The 18,396-nt window shown below is 44.1% G+C and overlaps 1 protein-coding gene across 1 annotated transcript in view; it reads right to left on the reverse strand.

The window, feature by feature from the left end:
* Window positions 1-15,143, reverse strand: part of LOC308061349 (uncharacterized protein) — a 78,148-nt gene extending 63,005 nt beyond the window's left edge. Inside the window, exon 1 of the mRNA XM_080381176.1 lies at window positions 1-15,143. This exon is cut by the window's left edge and continues 46,066 nt beyond it. The gene's annotated coding sequence lies outside the window, so the exon portion shown is untranslated.
* Between the last annotated feature and the right edge of the window lie 3,253 nt (window positions 15,144-18,396).

Genomic DNA, 18,396 nt, shown 5'->3' on the forward strand with positions numbered 1-18,396 from the left:
AGTCCTGCACCTGGGATGACCCAACCAAAGAGCCCAGTACAGGCCAGCACCTGTGGTGGCTGGGGAACAGCCTTGCTGAAAGGGACATGGGGGTCCTGGTGGACAACCAGCTGAGCAGGGGTCAGCAGCCAGCTGCTGCAGCAGCGAAGGCAAATTGGATCCTGGGCTGCACCCACTGGGACATTACTAGCAGAGACAGAGATGTGATCACCCCACGCTGCTCAGCCCTTGTCAGGCCACAGCTGGACTGCTGTGCTCAGTTCTGGTTCTCACAAGTCAAAAAAGATGCAGACTGGAGAGGTTCCAAAGGAGGGCCACAAAAATTATCAATCAGAAGGAGAACCTGCTCTATGAGGAAAGAATGAAGGATTAGGCCTTTTGTCCCTGGAAAAGAGAAGGCTCGGGGGGGACCTCATTACAGTATTCCAGTACTTCAAAGGTGGTTACAAAGAGGACAGAGGGTCTCTCTCACAAGAAGCCACATGGAGAAGACAAGGGGAAACTGGTACAAGTTGCACAAGGAGAGGTTTCTTCTCAGTATAAGAAAGAATTTTTTTACGGTGAGTGCAATCATTCACTGGAACAACCTCCCCAGCGATGTGGTGGAGTCCCCACCACTGCAGTCTTTCAAGAAGCGATGGACAGGGTGCTAGATAGTATCATCTTGTCTCCCTTTCCCTTGAAACATTAGATGAGATGATTTTTTAAGGTTCTTTCCAACCTGGGCTATTATATGGTTCTATGATCTATAGTTCTTTGAAATTTAACAGGAGGATAGAATCTAAGACGTTAACAACAACAATCATCATCTTCACAGAAAAATTCAACTAAATTAATATCTGTTCCAACAAGTTTCATAATCAGCTTCAACTCATGGTTTTCATGCCCAGGTCATTAGCGCTGTTAGAAGCTGCTTTAGAATACCACACAATCTTTATTTGCAGCTGGACTCCCATATGTTCTTGACCTAGGATCAATGCCCTCTCTTACCACTTTCCCCATTTAAATTACATCTTTTTGACTAGGAACCAACTAAATATAATATATGTACATATAACCTTGCCAAGAAATCAGGCTGTTGGTACTGAAATCAAAATAACCACAAACCTCTTGTGGGACTTTGAGAAAGCCATTTCCCCTCTGTTTCTCCACTAAAGCTGGCAGACCTTGTCTGGTACTCCATACAGCTGCAGCATTCGGTTCTACCTTCAGCTAGATTTTGTAGATACTTTTGTATCATAATATCACTTGGTCACCTTTCGTGTAGTCTGAACAACTCTGAATTCTTCCTCGGTTTGTGCAAATCCTCCCTCGCCCTTCTGCAGTAGAGGAAAGGGTTGATTCACTGTCTGTCAGAGGCCATTCATCCATTCAGCACAACAGGGCTGCCTCAGCACAACCAACTGTACAATGAATACTGCTATATACATTATCTTTATCTTATTGAAGGCATATTGCTGGGAGGTGGCGACTGATGTCTAACCTGGGACTTGAAAACATTATCCACACATTTCGCATGGATATTACTGCAATTCTTCATGGGACTATTTGCTGATATTGTCCACAGTTGTAGCAGTTTACAGCCTCTGGGAAGCATTTTCAGCATACCTTCTAAATCAGAAGCATTTTCCAGTTATTCCTGGACAGAAATCTTTCAGATTGAAAAAACTTTCATGTTTCTTCCTGTAAGAGGACACAAGGCATCGTTGTTTAATGCACCAGGATGGATTAGGGATCCTGGTGCAGTTCTGGCTTTGCCAAGGTGTAATTGTCGCTGCACCTTGAGCACCCCACCCCTTTGAGCAGACAGCACAAAGAAACAGCTCATCTATGATTGATTGTGGTTCAGATCTGCCTCCACACAAAGTAACGGGAAGAAAAAGCAGGTTTATATCACATTCAGCAGTATCTTTTGCTTCCTAAGGTCCAGAAGAACAAGGCTTTTATGTTTTCTCCCACTAGTACTGCTTAGGAATATCTCCCTAAAATTTACTAGATCAGAGATATATTTGAAGGTTAAAGTCACTACACATTCAGTTAGGATGTCCTTGAATGTACAGTACCCAGCCTATTTTAAGTCCCCATCAGGACACCCCTAAGTGCAAAATTGCCTCCTCCACTTTGAAAATGGAATCCTTGGAAAGGCCAGATACAAGGATTTTAGCTAGGAACACTCATATGATTTAAATTCCTGTCCTGCTTATATTCAGGTATGAATAAATCATAAATTTCTTAGCAAAATGAATCCTAAATGGAAGCACACTCTCTTTAAAGCACAATCTCTTTAAATCTATGGGCATCCTTTTGTATCAGAGGAAAATCTGCCCACAGAAAAGTTTGCCTGAAACCTGCATGGCTCAAAAGCTCTTACTTGCTATGCACCTCATGCACAGAATTGCCTTCTGCTGAGAAGTACAAGGAGCACAGACTGTATCTGTTTTTAAATTGTTTGATATCACTTGCGTTGTTCAAAAAGATTTTATGACATGTCCTTTTGCTCTGGTAATGATTTGTTGTTCTATTGTGTTTCATTAAGCTATTATTTGTAAAGTATTTTGTGATGCATTGCATGAAAGCTGCTATATAAGCAAATTTAGGGGATGGAATGACAATTCAGGTATCAACAGGCAAGGATTAATGATGGTAATTATTCAATAAAATTGTTCCTTTCTCTAAATCCTTTGTTAAGAGGGAGGGGTGAATTAAAATGAGCGAGTGGATGTTGTATATAATAGGTGTAAGCATTTCTGCTGATGGAAAATACAAGAGGAGATCGAAGAACATGAAAAATAACTCCAAATATTGTCTATTTGAATGTGCCTACTATATGTCATGTAAATTACTCAATAAAACAGGATTGTACAAGCTACAGAGAAAAACTATTAACACATCCAATAATCCACTTGCCAAATATGGAAAAAAGGTAAAAAATGTCTCCTTTATCCTCTTCACCACCAACTCTAACCTCTGGCAGATTTGCTGAAGCGGACTGTGCTGTTCTAAAATTTTCCATGGGAGGCATGTGTCTACTGAACCCAGCTCTGTTCAGGGCAATCTGCTGGAAGAAGTATTAGCCCAGTGATGAAACCATAGCTACTGCGTTAAAAACATTCAAGAGGCTTCATGACTCTGGGCCAAGGAGAGTCTCTCCAGGACCAAAAGGACATTTTAATACATAATTCTAGACCATCCTTGTGTTTCATGCTTCATAGGCTTGACCATCTTGCCTTGGCTTCTGGAACATCTACCAGTTAGTCCAGATCTTAGGCCTCTTTGTGGGAGCTTCTGCCAATCCTGAGCAAGTGGCCTAAAAACTTTCTGGTTTAAGGCAGCTACTGGCCTAAAAGCAGCGTGGTATTTCCACATCAAGTAACATCTAGAATAACTGCAAGTATAAAGTGTTACTCAAACAGAAGGTGAATATGTTTTTTTTCACTCCTGCTGTTTTGGGGTAAAGGACGCACCAACCCCAATGTGCTGTTCATCCTTGATGGTAAAAGATTCAATTTCTATCAAATCATCTTTCCTAGAGAATACCATTTTTAAATGCTTATTAATAATGGATGTATTATTTTGTTTCATTGGCTTGCTCTGTGTAAGTGCAGGTCCTCTTGTTTCATACAAGAGTGCCCATCTATCCGTAGACATCTGACCGAGCAAATGACCTCCACTTACCACGTAAGAAACAACTTACAAGATTAGGACTAAAGTAAGCAACCCTCCAGCAGCACTGGAATCTTTTTACTGATCTAGATGCTTTTCGGCCTATGATTTCCCCTAAGAATCTAGGTATTCCCCAACTTCATGTCAAAGGAGCTCACAAACATTTCAGTAAAGGAAGAAAGTAGACAAAAGAAATTTTTTTTGCTGTCAGGGCAGTCTGGAGGGCAGCCAGAACAGGTTGCCTGGAGAGGCTGCGGAGTCTTCATCCCTGGAGATGTTCAAAACCAGACCAGACACAGTCCTGGGCAACCTGCTGTATCTGACACTGCTTCAGCAGGGCAGTTGGCCTAGAAGATCTCAAGAGGTTCCTTTCAACCTCAAACATTCTGTGATTCTGTGAAATAGTACTTGAAGGACCATAGTCTTCAGTGCCCTGAGATGAGTGATGAGCTGTGGGGTGCCAAGGCTTCTCAGAGCTCAGACATTTGGATTATTGTATGTTGTGATTTAGCCCTGGTGGACGGCTGAGCGCCACACAGATACTTGCTCATCCTCCTGCCCAGTGGGGTGGGAGAGAAAATTGGAAGGGTAAAAGTGCAAAAACCCATGGGTTGAGATAAATACAGTTAAATACTGGTAAAGGCAGATAAAGACATAATTTTTAAAAAAGAAGGGGAAAAAAAACCTTATAAAGAGAAAAAAAACTCATTAAAAAACCAAGAAAAGCAAGTGATGCGAGAAAGAACAATTGCTTGCTACTAACCAACTGATGCCCAGCCAGTCACTGCACAAAGGCAGCCCTGGGTAACCTTCGCTCCTGTCCAGTTTTATTGCTGAGAAAAAGGTCATATGGTATAGACTATCCCTTGGGTCAGCTGTCCCAGCTGTGTCAACTCCCAAATTCAAGTCCAACCCCAGGCTACTCACTGGCGGGGCAGCATGAGGAGCAGAAAAGACCATGACTCTGTGTAAGCACTGCTCAGCAATAACTGAAATATAGGTGTATTATCAGCAATGGTTTTATCACAAATCCAAAATATAGCCACGTACAAGCCACACACTCGGAAGAAATTTAATTCTACCCCTGCCAAAACCAGTATAATATTGCAGATTTATTTAAACATTTAGATAATGTGGATTTAGGATTCCAGTATCTGGCACTTCGTTTCAAAAGCACACCCCAGGAGAATTAACTTTTTTTCCCCTTTTTTTCATCCTGGAATGAGTCCTAGATATATTGTTTCTTTACCTGAGAAAGTAAGCGTTGCTCCCACACTGAATCAACAACGTCCTTGGTCTTCCCATTCCCCTGCGGTGGGGTTTTCTTTGTGGCGATCTCTTTTAAGGCAGGTGAATCCACTCTATACCAGGATAAAGGACAACAAACTTTCAGAAACAGGTGTGAGTCCCCATTCCTGCTAGTGTTTCACCTCACCCCACTGAAAGGTCCTCTGCGGGAGGGAAATGTTTGCTCAGAAGATCCTAGTTGTACTGATTCCTGTACCATGTTCCACACTGCCACTGGGATTAGCAAGGTGGAGAAAACATGAAACAGTCTGTCAAAATACGGACTGAGGCTTTAGAACCCAAAAGCTGTCTAATTAAAGTGCCTTCTCCTTATGGCTGTATTTATTTTCTGCGTTAACTGGACTGGGGGAGACAGATCAGGTAAGGTAAGGGCAAACATTTTCCACATCAGCCTTATTTCACTTGTAGTTTTCCTCTCTCCTGCCAGGTTCCCTAGGCAGTGGCTGATACATCAAAGATTTTTCTTTACTGGTAACTGCAACTAGGAGCATCAGCCTGCAAGAAATGTCAGTCTTCTTTACATAAGAAAATGCTTTCAACAGACACACATGTTTCCATACAGCCTGACTTCCACCTTTGCCTGTATTTTACCCCCTGCTTCCTAAGCATGCATAAGAGTGTATTTCAGTGCTGTCAGGACAATGATTTATTCACATTGCTGTGGTGAATAAATCCTTGATGACACAGAACAACTTGTGTAGCTGACAAATCCAGCAAGAACACAAAGTGAAACTCCTGCTTCTTTTCTGTAGGCTTCAGATGGGAAACGCTGCTGCTCCATAAGGTCACCAGTCAAAAGCATGACCTCTTGTGTCCGCAAAGTTCCACATTTCTTGCCTCCTACTAGAGCGGAAAAAAAATAATGGTTGAACTGAGGGACGTACATAGGTCTGACACTAATGGTTAATTGCCAGCCCTGCTCTCCCCAGCAGCTGTGTGCTTGACTTGGATATCTCTGAAGCATTGCTGCTTTTTGGAAACCAAGGCAAGTCATATCTTGCGGCTGCAGGGCCATGGACCAAAGCATGACCTGGTTACTAATACAACCAGATAATTATTCCCTGATGGTTAGTGTGTATTCATTATAATGTGTAGCTAATGCAAATTATTAATTTTAATTGTGTTCTCTCCTCCCTATGCACACTTAACTCCCATTGACAGGGAGATGAGGACAGACCCCCTCCGCTTTCACTTATTAGCAAGTGTTACAAGGATTATTCTGGTTGGGGAAGGTTTTGGGTGCTCTGCAATGATGTGTCTGACTCATCCTCTATTGTAGCAAGTAGGGAGGGTTATTTTTGCAGTGTTAATATGAAAAAGCATGTGGAAAATGTAATGCTTCAAAGAGGTGCCTTCTGTGGAAAGTCATTGCTAATTAGGTGGTATGTGGGTGTCATCTGGGTCTCTGTAAACTATAGGTCATGCCAATATTTGAATCCTCTGAAGATTTTAGTGTAATTAGGGGGAAATAATTAGCATTTCACCTTTCATTGGGAAATTGTGATTAACTATGAACTAACCTTTTTTAATGATTTTCAGGTTTTCTAGAATTGCTAAGTTCCTTGCTGCTTTCAAAGCTGTGTGCTTAAGGACAACCAGAGGCCATGTGGAAGGCTTATTGACTATCACAAAGGGTCTCTGTCTCTCTGATCCAGGCAATTACTGTCATCACCTCTTTATGCTGAAGCACTGCCTTTACCCAGCCTGAGAGCTGGACCATATTGTGCTAAGTTCTGCATCTCAATACAGAAAGATGCGGTGCCCCATCTAACCTACATAAAAACTGGGAAGGAAGTCAGAAACTTAAACTATTTTGTAAAGAGTCATCTCACATAATAAAGCCGACTCTGGACTAGAGGACTGAAGCTATCAGGCTGACACTGCTGCTTCTCCTGGCCAGAAATGTAAACAGTATCTTACTCTCTTCCTAAAGAGATAAATACCAGGATGTCACACCACTTCTTTCTGATGCAGATACCCAGTCCACATAGAGATGGTGAGTACAGCAGGAGACAGGTATGTGAGTAACCTCTAAACCAGATAAACTTAAGTATTATTTACAGCATTGTCATAACATGATCCCCCTGGGACTCCGGAGACATCTTGTGCTAAGCTCCTTGATGCTATTTAATTAAATGCCATTTCAGGTATGTGGCTCAGAGCTGCAATCATACTTTTGCTTGACATGAAGTCTTACCCATAATATGAAGAATTTCTGCTCTTGCTATTGATCGGTAATGTGCAATATGAACCAACGTCAGCAGAGACATTCTCTGTGTCTGCTACTCCCTTGAATCAGTATTTACACTCGTGCTTGTGTTATGGCCATCACTGTTTTGTGATCAGCTGTGAAATTCATGCCTGGAATCAAAATTCTCTAAATTTGGCAGGCTTACTCTTCCTGTGGGAAAATTGTAGAGTCAGATCATTTTCACAGAGGAACAAAGTCCTTCTTTTGCCCTCCACCCAAACAGACAAAAGTTTAACCTCCAAAACACGTGTCAAGCCATGCAAAGGGGTCCAGACAAGAGGTCAGGACTCTCTGCTGTCTCTGATAGACCCTAGAATACCAATTCCATTAATGCCACAGGACCAAATCACCCCAGATTTTAAGTCCCTATAGCACAGTTGAAAGTATCTTAACATATCCCAGGGTAAGGGTATCCTCCTGGAGCTCCAAAGCGTTGCTGTGCTGCTCGGAAGCATGCATTGAGGACCCATGAAGCAGTTGCCTTGCTTCCTAAGGGGACAGAGAGTTTTGTCTTCTGATTTCTTCTGTAAAGCTGACAGAGCCCCAAGAGGTATACTTTTAGAATCATAGAATCACAGAATGGTTTGGGTTGGAAAGGACCTCAAAGACCATCTGGTTCCAATCCCCTGCCCTGGGCAGGGACATCTTCCACTAGACCAGGTTGTTCCAAACCCTGTCCAACGTGGCCTTGAACACTTCCAGGGATGGGGCACCCACAACTTCTCTGGGCAACCTGTGCCAGTGTCTCACCACCCTTACAGCAAAAAGTTTCTTCCTAATATCTAATCTAATTCTATCCTCTTTCAGTTTGAAGCCATTCCCCTTTGTCCTATCATTACATGCCCGTGTAAAAAGTTCTTCTGCAGCTGTCTTGTAGGCCCCTTTAGGTGTTGGAAGGCCACCATAAGGTATCCCAAAGTAGGATGTGAACTGTTAGTTTAAATCATTCTGCAAGAAAACAGTACTGCCCCGTCCATGCCATATCATGGCTTTCCTCTTCCCACCTACAAGTAGAGGAAGTACATAATCCTCAGGTGTCACATTTTCATTAGAAACCCATGCATCCTGGTTCCCAAAAGCCTTTGATGAAATGGTGTTAAGAAGGATAAACCACAGACTCAGTGTGTTTTATTCCCTGACACCTTCACCACTTTTCTGGCTGACTATGCATTCTGGTTTTGGCTGGGATAGAGTTACTTTTCTCCATAGCAGCTGGTATGGGGCTGTGCTTTGGTTCTGTGCTGGAAAGAGTGTTGATAACACAGGGATGGTTTTGCTATTGCTGAGCAGCGCTTACACTGAGCCAAGGCCTTTGCGGCTCCTTATGCTGCCCACCAGCGAGCAGGCTGGGGTTGCACTGGAATTTGGGAGGTGACACAGCTGGGACAGCTGACACCAACTGACCCAAGAGATATTCCAGACCATATGATGCAATCCTCAGGATATAAACTGGGGGAAAGCTGGCCAGGGGCCACTGCTTGGGAACTGGCTGCGCATTGGTCAGCAAGTGGTGAGCAATTGCATTGGGCATCACTTGTTTCGTATATTGTAATTCTTATCCTTATTATCATCACCATTATTATTTTCTTCCTTTTCTGTCCCATTAAATTGTCTTTATCTCAACCCACAAGTTTTCCACTTTTACTCTTCTGATTCTTTCCCCCATCCTGCTGCAGTATGGGAGGGCGAACGAGTGCTGTGTGGGGCTTCGTTGCTGGCTGCGGTTAAACAATGATGCTATGGGATGCTCCCTTAAGAGCACTCCAAGGCGCACTTTGCTGTGTGGCATTTCAGCTGGTGCCAGCCAGCAGACTCAGGCATGGCTTGCATCACAGCGGGGGACCTGCAGCTACCTCCTGTCCACCTCTCTCTGTAGGAACTGTGAACCATATGTTGTCCCTGGCAGGTTGCAACCAGCAGCACTAAATGTAAGAGCCAGCAGCGCTCTGCCCGTTCTCCCTGAAACACCACGGCTGTCGGAGGAGTTGCCAGCCATTGACAGGCAGGAGGTTCGGCCAAGAGCCATCTGTCCATGCTCGCTTTCTGCCACTGCTGTTGCTGCTGCCCAGCAAGTTCCCACAAGCCTGCAGAACGAACTGCTCTTAGCCTCGCTTAAAAAAAAACCCAACAACTGGTGCTGAAAGGGAAACGTGACAAGAAGCCTGTAACTTTCACTTTTAAAAAAAGAGGTGTGCATGCAAGAGGAAATTAGGAAGAAGAGCACAACCACCTACCTTGCTGGAACAGAGCGGTGTGTCACCATATGTGCATGCTTCAGGGCCTCAGGGATGCTGTGCTTGGAAGAAAGGTGACATCTTCATCCAACAAATTAATAATAGAGGTGCAAATAAAGACTGTGGTTTAATTACTCATATTAAAAGCTCAGCAGAGAAGGCAAGTAGTGAAGGTGAAGTGACAGGTTCTGCTAGCCTACCTAGTTTAGACATGATATTGCCTAAAACACACACATCATTAGACTTCACAGCTATGTGATCACACACCCATGTGTATGCCGCAGGCTGGGGTAATGCTGTGGGAAGTTTGCAGGGTATGTTGGGGAGCAAGCAGTTCCCATACACCAAATCCCCCTTGAAGACAAATGCATGCCAGGAGCTGCCCCAGCAGCCTGAAATCCTGCATTCAGTATCAGTTTGACAAAGCAACAGTCCTCTCAGGCTTGAGAGAGCTAGAGTTTCAAAGGGGTGAGCACCGTTGTAGGGAAAGGGGAAGAGCAACATTTACATGTTCTCTATCATGTAAATGACAAACCAAAGCACTCCCAACTGCCACAGAAGCAACCAGTGGCGTTCACAGAGGTGGCTGCAGCCCAGGCCAGCTCCATGGAGCATCCTTCCAGAATCCATCTTCTTTCTCTCTTTCTCAAAGCTTCTGTGGGTTTATGGGAAAACCACTGAGCCATATGGGAGCAAAAGTGGGATCTCGGGACCAAGCTGGCTGTAATTGTTGTCCAGGGACACTAGATGGAGAAATGCCTTTAGGGATAGAGAGTAGGTGAGGGGCTGTGTCACCAGTCTTACAGGAAAAAAACAGAAGGAGTAAGTGCCCTCAGCTCACTGTTATTGATGCTGTTGGCTTTAAGTTTTGCTTAAAAGCTTTCTGTTTTCGGATCCCATTACAGCTCTATACAGGCCATTAGTTAATTAAGTTATGCCACCAGTCTGTCTGTCAAAGCTTGGATATGCTGATACTTACTGCCAGCTCTTTCAGGCTTCCCCTCACCTCCCTCCCCTTCACCCCTCACCACTGGCAAATCTGGAAAATACAGTAAAAAACAAGACCCTGACTGGATCAAAGAAGTCATTTTCTCCTTGACGAGGTTGAGTTAACACAGCTTCCCCATGCTAAGTACATCAAGTCACTATTTCTGCACAGCTGTGGAACCTGCAACTTTCAGATAACAAAAGTATCATCAGAAGCCATTACTTTCTTTTTGTCCCCACATGTATGCCTCTGCCTCCCTCATGACACACTTCCTAGGTGTAGGAGTTTACCTATAGAAAAAGAACCCCTCAATATGGAGCAGTCAAGCCATCTGTGCCTTGTAGAGGAAGACATGCTATGTCCTCCAAGACACACAGAGGAGGAAACAAACTGGCAAAGCCAAAAAAATTACTACCCCCGCCTCTGCTGCACCTTATGTGTCAACACCAATGGTTTCTGCTGGGAAGCAACCTCCTGTGGTGCCCATATCCATAATTTCTTGCTTGACCTCTGGGGTGTCTCATGGTCTCTGAGCTAGCAGAGCTCACAATAACTCCAGAAATGGAAGCAATGTATCCATGCTGACAGTCTCTACACCTAATGAACAGAGCATTTCTGCATAGTGCCATACTAAAATGGTTCCCAAGCCCTTTATCGTACCTGAGTTCAACACTGCACTGTGTGGCTGCATCAGCCTGGCTTTGCACTCGATTTCTGTACATCACACTGCCCAGCCCCATATCACTCTTATGGCCTTAACCTGCTTGTTGCTGATGCTATAGACCGTACTATCTTACTGATTTTCCCAGTGACAGCCTGTTAATTAAAGTGTGAAAGGGAATTATCTTTATGAGTAGGTACCTATATGTAAACCATGCAGGTAGTACTGGAGGTCTCTGAAGACTCTTTGGATCCATCCTGCAAAAGAAAGGACTCAGTGCTCTGATGCAGTTGTTGCTATGTGGGAAAGTGTGATGGACTGGAGGTTCAAGGCTTGGACAAAGGAATCAGTAGTGATTATCACCATGAGCTGCACTCAAAGACTTGTCTTTCTGGGAGGTCAGTGCAGTGGGTTATAAATACCAAATCAGTCTTAGAACAAGATGAATTTACTTTAAGCAAGTAAGTGTTGTTGCTACAGATAAGAGTGGAATCAATGCAAGCAATGTATCTTATACTTGGCATAGGCAAAATTTGACTTTTAGGGTCAAGGGCTTGAGAGTTACCATAACACCCTTCCAATTCTTGAATAAGCCTCTTCTGCCAAGAGCTCTACCTGAGGATGGACACGTTCAAGTAATGCTAAAGCATGGAGTGTTATGCAAGATAAAGAGTGCGAACTCATCCAACCCCTGCACCAGTTCAGCAAGCAGACCTGGTATGATTTCTGCTGCTTCTGGAAGGCAAATCTCTTAACAGGAAAAGATTAGGATTCTGCAGAAAAAAATAAATAATTCCCATTGATTGAGAGCAAAGTACAGAGTGATGCCATACAGATATTCGCCTTGCTCCAGATAGCTGGAGATAGTACAAGCCTGGAACACAGCTGATAAAACTGGTAAACCTGAAGCTGCTGTACATTTTTCTTAGCAGGGGGCTGTTTTACTCCTCAATATAAAGGAAACAGTACAGTCATCACCAGATGATCTAGGTCGCATTTTATTCAGTGCAAAAGCAGAACCCAAAGGCTACTCAGCAAAGGGAAGAAGCAAACTGCTTTTGACAAGTGGCATGTTGTATTCAGACTGCTTCTTATCAGAACTTGTAACAATTCAGGAATTTGCTTCTTACATTTTATAAGAATGAATTTTATCCTTACTGACTAAATTAGCAATCTTTTCTCCTTTCTTAATGTCTTTAATGCAAGTCACTGACAGAAAGGATGCAGAATAATCCAGCACTTTTCCTTTATGGGATGCAGCTCAGGGTCTTTGTCATCAAATATAATCCAAGGTATGGAGGCTTTATCAAATAACTGACCTTACAAACTCATGAAACTAGTAACTTGTACTGTAGCGTTGTTCCTTCTAAGGCTGAAAGAATACTGTGTGTGGGTGCATTTGAGCAGGAGGAGAGGGTAGGATATGTCAAGAGACTAAGCTACAACTTGTTTGTTTTTCTCAGAGCCAAGAATACGGCAAGTAAACTGAATTACAGACATGTCAATGGAAAGGGTGTGAACTTAACTGAAAACAGAGAGAATGAGATGAAAGTTGAAAATGGCAATAGTGACTCGAAGTCTAGATGCATTAAAACTTAGTGGATGCTAGAGTTTGTATTATTTGAGTTCTAAGTTCAAACTCTACCTATAGTTTTAAAATAAAGCTGGTCAGACCTAATTAATTCATGCCTTTTCTTGTTGCTTTGCCTTGCAATGTCAACTTGCTAGTACAGAGTGCCTCAAACTGCCTGGTTTTGCTCCAACACAGAAGACATAATTCCATCAGCATGAGAAGTAGCAAAGCAACCACATCATGGCCCTGAAAGGAGGGGAACAGGGTGCTGATAACCCACCACTGGATTCATGAGAGTGACTTTGGGAATGCAGTCTCCACCACATCATGAGTAAGAACTAGCAAAACACAGCATCTTTAGTCCAACCCTAAATTAATTTGCAGAAAATTCTGGGTCCAAGTGAAAACTGAACACAGAAACACAGAACAGTTTGCGTTGGAAGGGACCTCTAAAGGTCTCTAGTCCACCCTCCCCCTGCAATGAGCAGGGACACCTTCCACTAGACCAGGTTACTCAGCACCTCATCCAACCTGACCTTGAATGTTTCCAGGGATGAGTTGTCTACCACCTCTCTGGGCAACCTCTTCCAGTGTTTCTCCACCCTCATTGTAAAAAAATGTCTTCCTTACGTCCAGGCTGAATCTACCTTCTTTCAGTTTAAAACCAATACTTTTTGTCCTATTGCAACAGGCCCTACTAAAAAGTCTGTCCCCATCTTTCTTATAAGCACCCTTTAAGTACAGAAAGGCCACTAAAAGGTCTCCCCGGAGCCTTCACTTCTCCAGGCTGAACAACCACAACTCTCTCAGCCTGTCTTCACAGGAGAAGTGTTCCAGCCTTCTGATCATTTCTGTGGCCCTCCTCTGGATCTGTTAGGTCCATATGTTTCTTGTGCCAAGGACTCCAGAGCAAAACACAGTACTCCAAGCGTGGTCTCACCAGAGCAGAGCAGAGGGGCAGAATCACCTCCCTCGACCTGCTGGCCACACTGCTTTTGATGCAGCCCAGGATACGGTTGGCTTTCTGGGCTGCGAGTGCACATTGCTGGCTCATGTCCAGCTTTTCATCCTCTAGTGCCCCCAAGTCCTTCTCTGCAGGGCTGCTCTCAATCCATTCATCCCCCAGGCTATGATACTGCGGGTTGCCATGACCCAGGTGCCGGACCTTGCACTCGGGCTTGTTGAACCTAATGAGGTTCACATGGACCCACTCCTTGAACTTGCCTGAGTCCCTCTGGGTGGCATCCCCACCCTCATGCATACCAACCGCACCACTCGTCTTGGTGTCGTTTGCAAACTTGCTGGGGATGCACTTGATCCCATATTCTATGTCATTGATGAAGATATTACACAGTACTGGTGCCAACACAGACCCCTGAGGGACACCACTCTTCACTGACCTCCATCTGGACGTTGAGCTGTTGACTGCTACCCTCTGGATGTGACCATCCAATTGATCCCTCATCCACCAAACAGTCCACCCATCAAATCCATATCCCTCTAATTTAACCTTGTGCTTAAAGAATTAAGGAAAAGTAAAACATTTTGGAAGAGATTCTTAAATAAGGATCTAGTTCTTGCAGTGCTTTAGACAGCTTCTTCTTACAGGAAACTACTGAGCCTCGCCATGTTCTTTCTAGTCAGAAAACAGGGTCAAAATGCAGAAGGTCATGTAGTCCATCGCCCTGCTCCAAGACAGCATAAGCTGTGCCTGAACTAACATCAGGCTCACTTGCAAGAGGGAAAAACCCGAAAAGCAAAGACTAAAATTCTGAAACCCAGGGGCTTAAAATAAGGCACAGCTTTCAATGCACAGACCACACGTTGCCGAGCTGCCAGAGTTCAGTGGTATTCAATGCCTAGCTGTAGGCAACTGCACTTCAACTTACGACTCAGCACCTTTGGTGTAGAAAAAAAGTGTTTGGACAAAATAGCCCCTGCCATGGACTCCATCGTGGTGAAGAGTTGGAGCTCTAAGTGTGGAGTTTTCATCCTTGAGAACAGGGGTTACCAGCTGAACATGGCAATGGGAAGAAGTTAGGCACGAGGCAGGAGTGCTTCATCAAGACACTTGTCTGAGAGCACTGCACTGAAAACATGTCCAGGAAGAGGATGGAATTAAGCCCAAAGGACAAAACTTGTAGCAGGAGAAAGTAGAAACAGAAGCACCCAAGTCCCAGCACTGCAAATAGACAGCAGCTTGCTTCCAGCAGTTTGAGAGCTATTCAAAAACACTGAGTATCCAACCTGAGTATTTCCTCTCCTGGTTACTTTGGCCCCATTTACACTAATTGGTGTACTGCACCAGTGCAACAACAAAGCTGCAAATGCAATGAGACCCATCTGCATGTTCACACTAATGACCACAGCAGGTCAGGCCCACTTTTGGGTCATGGTTCACTGTGGTGCCCATATGTGAAGGGCACAGACCCCATCAATCAGTCTGGGATCATTTCTTCTGCCCCCCCCCCCCCCCCCCGAAAGGAAAAGCGTATTTCTGGTCCTACAGGGTAGTGACAGGATTCATTCATGGGTGGACTGAGACTCAACTTCTGTTTCTCTGCCAGGAAATCAACTCAACCTGTGTGTCTCTGTATCTATATTTTGTTGAATTAAAAGGTTAATCTGCTGGAGTGGGAGCTGTTTTTCAGGACAGTGCCACTAGTGCAACCTGCTGCTCACCAGCTCCCGGTGTGTCCCCTTTCCTCCCTTTGGGCAACTGCATCTCTTTCCCAGTAATTTCCCATTTTTGTCCTGTTGCAACCTTTCAGCTGCACCAGTACAGCAAAGGGGGAATGCTGAAGCTGTGCTGTGCCAAAACATCTTCTCTCCTTTCCCTTTTGTTGTTGCATGGGTTTTGGCACCCTTTCACTGTGAAACCCCAGAAGCAGCGGGATGGACAGAGCAATGGTGGCCGAAATGACCAGGTGCAGGAGGGGCAGAGGGAAAAGAGATAGTTGGGAGGCTCTGCTGCATGGGTGCAACCATGCTCCCACTGTGCCTGCAGTGCCTAGTCCCAGGGCCGGGCGGCAGTCAAATCTGGGACTTCTGCACTGATTGCTACAATGGAGTTATGGGCTATGACAGATACCAAGCCCACAAGCACCTTAATGCTCAGCATGCAAAACCTCTCTCCATGAGATGGGTTTTCTCAGGCCACTGTGCAAAGCCTGACTGATCTCAGAGTGCTCTGACGTCGCCCCAGCCAACCTGACCCCAAATGCTCACTAAACAAGCACCAGGCGCCCTATTTTGCATTGCCTGCAACATCCCAAAACAGTGTCTGACTTCTCAATTAGTCCGAGAGAGGACTGTAAACTTGAAATCCAAACTGATGGACTGTGAAATCCATATCACGTTGTCACCCACAGCACACTCTCCCTGCTCTGCACTGAGCTATAAATAGACTTTCATTATTAGCAAGCGGACAAAGGCAGCCTGGAAGATGTTCCACGCTGACACTACTCCTGACTAAATGGTTTCTTGTTTTCACCTTGATATAGGAGTGAAGATGGGGACAAGCAGGGAGGGGCTACTCAACAGCAACGGAGCTGAAATCACTTTTTCCCCTAACCAGGATTATTTCTGGGTTTTGGGTTTTGGTTGCATTGTTGTTTGGGGTATTTCTTTAACATTCTCTCCCCTTGAGCCAAGAGGCTCAGAATACATCGCATAGTGCAACAGAATACATTACACCCGCCTCCTCCGTTAGGTCATCTGTTTAAGCTCCTGGAGCCTGACTACCAACTCCCAAATAATGCAGTCATTCAAGACCTGATGTTTTCTTTCTCCCTGTTTTATTTCTGTTATCAAAAAAAAAAAAAAAAAAAGGGGGGGGGGGGGGGGAGAAGGAAGTTGATCTTTGCTTTAACCATTTTAATGTCTTATGGGAGCTATCAACTTGGAAAAAATGGAAGGAACTCAGACCTTCTGGGAGGAGGCAAATGCTGACATGTCAGTCACCTTTACAAACTCAGTCTTTGCAAAGAGTGAGCTTGTACATGCCTTTCTGAAAACAACCACCCAAATCCACAACAAAAGGGTCTGATCGCAGGCACTGATGAGACACAGAAGCTGTAACCCTGAGGCATAAACCTGAAGATTTGTGTCCTTTAGTCACAAGACACAGGCACTCTTGGTGCACCTTTTTTACAGTGGTCCTGTCATCCTTCAACAAAAAAGAAACTCACAAGTTAGGAGCCGAGATGAGCAAAATGGTTAATTTATCCTGCTCATTCATACTTTGTGTCTAAATGCCAGCTCTGCTCTTCACATGCACCGGTCCCCTATGACATGCAGCAGCTATATTTCTGCCTGGTTCCTTGGCATTTACATCAAGGTCAATTAAACAAGACATTGGCTGGCCATTATTTGTACAGTAGGAGCTTATTGCTCAACTAACAGAAGTGACACGGCTTGACGGAAAACCCAGGAGGGTTTAGTTTTCAATCAAATAGCAGACTGAAGTTTTGAGATAGCCAGTAGTGTTCATTTGCTCTGCAAGCTGCTCTTTTGTACCTCAGCTTCCTTTGAAAATGAAGCAAACCCCCAAATGCCCAAAACTCATGCATGCTGTGCCTGTGAAGAAAATCTTACTCACAGAGCTGTGTCTGAGGGTGTTGCTCCATTAATGTTTCTTTCCCACAGCAGTTAAGTTCACATCTTTCCAGCCCCCTTTTGAGCCCCGCTGTCCATTTCTTCCCCGTGACAATTTTCAACTCCACAGCTTCTAAAACGGTTTGTGAGGTTTTACTGGAAATTTGTTCTTCTGGCAAGGGAAAGAGTGGAGTATGCTGAACTCACATCACTGTAACCTATCTCTGTAGATCCAGGGTCTAAAAGTTTTGGTTTCAGTGATTCAGTCTAATACATGGCCCACAAATGGGGTTACACAGGTAAAGCAGAGGGATGGTACATGACAGCTTGGCAGCAGGGAGACAGATTTTGGAAACTGAAGGGACTGGAAAGAAAATGTTAGGTATTGCTAGAGCCACAGACATGTGCAAGCTTAGAACAGCACCCTTGAGAGAAGCAACTTGTCCAATTGTCTTCATGAAGTGTTACCTGGGTGGTCATTAAAGATACAGTCAAGTTAACCCTTTGATTCTTCCTGCCAGAGTGAGGCAGGCATCACACGTCTGTGGGTGACATCTTCTGTAGGGTGTTTCAGTGAGTAGTGCAGGGAAATGGAGCTAGGAAGCTGTATACTTATACAAATGTTTCTGCACAAAATCTGTGTTCAAGGACCATAACAAAACCAAGCAGTATACCATCTGCATTTCATTTGTGCTCATTTTGTGATTGGAGCAAGGGCTGTAGTTCGAGTTTTTCCTATGCTACTATTTCTGCTTTCCCACAGGTTATGAAAACAGATTTCCTAATTTATGAAAGCGTACAAGGCCATGATCAGACATGATAATTTTCATTTGCCTAACCCTTTTCAGAAAACCTCAAGACTAATTAGAGTTCATATGATGCAAAGACACTTTGGAACTCCATAGTGCATACTCACTGACTAATGAAACTAACATCAGGACAATAAGGAATATTACCAGAATAACAAATGCTTCTGAGTCTTAATAACAGCTGAAAAAAATGGCAGATACTAGATGTTTTAAATCTATTAAGTGTTTCTTCTTAGTGTATTGACACAGGTAATGAGTTCTACGGAAAGAACGCCACACTTGAAAGCCTTTAACACTAAAAGCTTAATTTAGT

Source organism: Falco punctatus (genome assembly GCF_963210335.1).
Source record: "Falco punctatus genome assembly, chromosome: 3".
In the NCBI taxonomy this organism is placed as follows: Eukaryota; Metazoa; Chordata; class Aves; order Falconiformes; family Falconidae; genus Falco; species Falco punctatus.